This window comes from Barbatula barbatula (genome assembly GCF_947034865.1).
Source record: "Barbatula barbatula genome assembly, chromosome: 16".
In the NCBI taxonomy this organism is placed as follows: domain Eukaryota; kingdom Metazoa; phylum Chordata; class Actinopteri; order Cypriniformes; family Nemacheilidae; genus Barbatula; species Barbatula barbatula.
In genome coordinates, this window is record NC_136779.1 from 20,954,529 (window position 1) to 20,959,787 (window position 5,259).

Here is a 5,259-nt window from a genome sequence, read left to right on the forward strand (position 1 = left end):
AGGCATGACGTCATATGGACGTTAATAACTGTGTGAAGTTGTTCGTGGGAGGCCAAGATGGCGTCTTGCTGAGTAGACGTATTTTTCTTGCACCTTTGCTATATGAGGAGAAACTCTATTTAGATGGTAATTTTTACCCCTTTTGGTGGATGCTAAAATTCACTCGATCGTTATTATTGCTGAATATCCGTCTTTTTTAACTTAATGGGCAGAAAACGTGTTAATATGGATTTGCGTGCCTCCTGGAAATTAGACAGGCAATTATCGTGTGAATCACTCGGACAAAGCATGGATGACTCTGAAATCGCTTGCAACACCGAGCAAAAGTCCACCTGGGAAGAAGATAAAAGACAACAGTAATATTTCACTTGCTGAAATTTTCGACGCCATTCAGTCCCTAAACTCCAAGCAGGATGCGACTTTCCATAAGATTACGCACATTGAGACCTCAATTGATGTAACCACAGCGGCTGTGAACTCTTTGTCTGACACCGTTAACAAACTCCTTTCGGATGTTGTCACCCAGGGCGAGAGGATCGGTAAGGCTGAATTCTCATTTGAATTCTAATTGAATTCTCATTACAAACTATTCGTAATTCTAATCATATTTGTGGCTACTGGAAGTTTAATAACTCTCTTTTAAATGATAACATCTTTACAAAAAAAATTGAAACTTAAGCTACCAGTATCTTTAATTCAGAAATAGCAGATTATATATCTAAATGGGAGTTTTTCAAATTTAAATCTAGAGAATTGGCTATTAATAGAAGTAAGGAATTGAAGAAGGATAGGGATTGTTTTGAAACAGAGCTTTTAAATCAAATTGATACTCTATGGAAATATCAGACACTCTCTCAGTCACAGGAATGTGATCTTAAGTTATTACAGTCAAAACTTGATGATTTGCTTCTTAACAAGGCCAATGGAGCTTTTGTGCGCTCAAGAGCTAGGTGGATAGAAAAGGGGGAAAGGAATACTTCTTATTTCTTTGCTCTTGAAAAAAGGAACTTAAAAAAATCATTATCAGCATTGAGTATTAACAACACCCTTTGCAAGGATCCTAAGATCATTTCAGACTTCGTTAGCTCCTTTTATGAAAAATGTATCAGTCTGATTTTAATTATGAAACGTGTAAATCATTTACGGATAAGATTAAAGATTATATACCTTTGATTAATAATAACTTCCAAAGCTTGTGTGACTCTGTACTTAAGAAAGAAGAATTAAAGTTAGCTATTCAATGTATGAAAAAAAATAAAAGTCCAGGTCCTGATGGATTGTCAGCTGAATTTTACCAACATTTCTGGGAGATCCTAAAAGATCCACTTTATTTAATGTTTAATGAATGCATAAAAAAAGGAGTTATGTACAACTATGAAACAAGGCTTAATCTCATTGATTCCCAAAGCGGATAAGGATATCCTAATTATAGATAATTGGAGACCTATCACTTTACTAAATATAGATTACAAATTACTTGCTCTAGTTTATGCTAAAAGATTAAAATCTGGACTAGGTCAAATCATCCATGAAACTCAAGCAGGCTTAATGAAAGATAGACATATAAGTAATAATATTCGACTTATTTTTGACCTTTTAGACTACTCTGATCAGATAGATTCAGGGGCTCTCATTTTGTTTTTGGATTTTTGTAAAGCCTTCGACACCATTGAACATGGTTTTCTAATCCACTCACTAAAAGTCTTTGGCTTTGGTGATAATTTCATTAATGTAATTGAAATGTTTTACAAAAATATCAATAGCTCTATTATTCTCGGCTTTGGAACCTCTAAAAGATTTGGAATTCATCGTGGTGTTCGACAAGGTTGTCCAATTTCTCCTTTTTTGTTTCTACTTGTAGTTGAACTTCTTTCTATTAACATCTTAAATAGCCAAAGCATCATGGGTCTGAGAATATTTGATGGAGAAATCAGAATTTCTCAATTGGCAGATGATACTACCTTATTTCTTAAAGATAAACATCAAGTTAAAATATCTCTAGATCATATTTCTAGGTTTTCTAAATCATCTGGGCTAATGTTAAATATTAATAAGTGTGAAATACTATTTCTTCATCATTCTTTAGACTTATCAGTGGAAAATATACCGGTAATGGAATCTGTGAAATATCTTGGTATTCATATATCTAAAAATAAACAGTCATGTGATCAGTTGAACTTTATCTCTAAAATTAAGAAAACTAAAAATATTTTGAATAATTGGCTACAAAGAGATCTTAGTATTTTTGGAAGAGTCTTATTAGCCAGAGCTGAGGGTCTTTCTAGACTTGTTTATCCTGCTCTCTCTCTGTTTGTGGGTGCTGATGTTTCCAAGGAAATCAATAAGATTTTCTTTGACTTTATCTGGAAGAATAAGACTCATAAATTGAAAAAGGGTATTATATCTGGCAGAAGGGTTGATGGTGGTTTAGAAATGTTAGATTTTTTAGACATCAATAACACTTTTAAACTGAAATGGTTAAAAAATTGCCAAATGAAAGAACACTCGTTATGGTTCTTTATTCCACAGTGCATTTTTAAAGCAGTTGGAGGCTTATCTTTTCTATTATGTTGTAATTTTTTGCCTTGGAAATTACCAGTTACAATATCCAATTTTCACCAGCAAGTCTTATTGGCTTGGAAGATTTGTTTTCAACAATTTTTCCCACACAAAGCGCTTTTATGGAATAACTGTCTTATAACCTCTAGAAATAAATCTTTAATTTTGCCCAATTGGGTTGACAAAAACATACACTTTGTTATGGATTTATTTGATGGAAATGGAGAAATCTTATCTTATGAAGACTTTCTTTATACTTTCAACTTTCCTGTTCCCTTTAAAGAATTTCAGAAGGTTGTGAAAGCCGTTCCAAAAGGATTAAAACAGCTAATGAAAAGTCACCTTACTTTTGCGAATAATGATCGACATTTTCCTGATTTGTCCATAGATGGTTTCAATCTTTTTTCCTCTTCAGTTAATAATAAAAAAAATTGATTATTTCTTCAATCCAAACGTAAAATTTCCCCTAGAGGAAAACCTTTTTGGAATGCTCAGATCCAAGATATCGATTGGAAACTTGCTTGGTTGTTCCCATATAAATTCTGTATAAATAACAAAGTTAGAGAAGTGCATTTTAAAATTCTACACAAAATTTACCCTTGCAATTTTTCTTTATCTAAATTTATGGACATTGGTGATACGTGTTCTTTTTGTAATATGCAGGAGGAAAACTTGGCCCATTTATTTTATAACTCCTTTTCATTTGTCCATAAAAATATTGTTTATATGTTATCTCTTAAAGATATTATATGTTCATATACCAATGAATGTAAAATGTTTGTTTACGTGGTGAATTTCTATATTTTACATGGCAAATATTATATTCATAAACAAAAGTTTGTAAAATCTGCACTTAACTGCAATTTATTTTTGTAAGAAATGGAGAACTTAAAAAAATCTCTTTTGCTCATAAACAACCAAAAAAATGTAAAGTTGTTAAAATTTATACAGACGTTTTTTTCAATTTAATATCCCGTCTATTTTTATGAATGGTCTTTTGTTTAAATATGTTTATATATATATAATTTGTTTTGTGGATATAGAATGTGTCCATAGGAAAGAGGATAATACTTGCTGTTATTTTCTGTATTTCTTTATTTATTTTTTCTTTATTATTTTTATTATTTATCAATCTTTTTTTTTCCTCTTTGTGTGATATGTATAATATTGCTTCTTCAATTTAATAAAAAAAAAAAGACAAAAAAAAAAAAAAAAGTTGTTCGTGCTGCGATCAAATAAAAACTTCGTTTGCTATTCAATAGATATTTTTGTTTTCTAGACTTTTCTTGCGAATTGTCATGTATTCACTTCATCATTTGAACATGAAGGACGTGAAAAAGACGACTTTCCAGAATCAGAAACTGCATTGTTTCATCATCACAGGTAACTACATCCAGCCTAAACCGGTTGTCTGGTCTTAGCTGGTCTCCCAACCTGGTTTTAGCTGATGAAAAGCTGTTGAAGCAGTCTGGTTTTGGACACTTTGTTAACTGTTTAATCTGGTCGGGGTGGAAGACCAGCTGAACACCAGGGCTGCGACGTTTCCCATTGATTACTTAAGGGCCCGGCAGGGGGCGCCATTGTTTTAAACGAACCCAGAACTTCACAAAACAACATAAATATCTTTAAAGTTGTTTGCCTTGTTTTATCAAAGCATCTGTGAACTACTCCCGCACCTCACGCACATACGGGAGAGCATAAACCAGTGAATACATGACAATTGATTGTATTACATACAGTATGTGACGATTCATTGAGTAGAAGTAGAGTAGGCCTATTCACACTTCAGATCTGTTCACATCACTCATCGTCATACAACATCTAAGGTTAAAATGAAAAAGAAAACACTAAATGTTTGAGTTTTTATATAAAGTAAATGACACTGTGGACTTAAAGTTTGAAGTGACTATACATCTGTTAACTTCTAATCCTGTTATGCCTTGTTTCTGATATCAAATATGTATCACAGGTAAAAGGCTTTCTGGCAGACCGTCTGGACCTTCTCCGTCAGAGATTGGACAGAAGACAGCTAGAACTTCCTTCTTGCCTGAGATTGTGCAGACGTCGGCTTCAGGCAGTAGACCTGCAGGCCGTCGAGGGCTGAGAGCTCCTTCCAATCTGTCAGAGGGAAATCGGAGGGACTCTCCATGTAAGTCTGGCATGACCAGCACGTCCTCATTCCTTCCACCTTTACCACGGCTGCCCAGTCTTGTGAGTCAACCAGCCTGGGTGGATGAATCTACATTCACAAGAAGTAAAAGCATGCGGAGGATGCCTGACAACATGCCTGTTATAAAACCATTGTGTTTTGCTATTAAGCCTAACCCTCGCCCTACGAAAACAGGCAGTGCTTTGCAGGCTGCAGTGCCTTTCCATGCCATGACACCTCATACGAGCGACAGACTTTCCTCAAGTCCACAAGAAGCAAGGAAATCATATTTTGTTGGACATAAGTCTTAAATACTAATAAAAGTCCAAAATTAAGAATTAAACCCACTTCTGTATATCACAAAAACATTAACTGTGCATCACAAAAAGCTTGTGTGCATCAATAAAGTTTGCTGTGCATTAAAAACAGTTGTACTTTTTGTAATAAAGACCTTTCAAGAAGAAATTGCATGTGTGTGTGTCACGTGTTGCATTACAAACACAAAGATATTTAGTGAAACTGATGTCATTCACATGTTGTGTTTTATTTAC

The 5,259-nt window shown here is 33.9% G+C and overlaps 1 long non-coding RNA gene across 1 annotated transcript; it reads left to right on the top strand.

The window, feature by feature from the left end:
* LOC306906139 lies at nucleotides 1-5,259 on the top strand. Its single transcript, XR_013787810.1, has 3 exons — nucleotides 1-539; nucleotides 3,839-3,942; nucleotides 4,529-5,259. It is a non-coding gene; the product is annotated as an uncharacterized lncRNA (long non-coding RNA).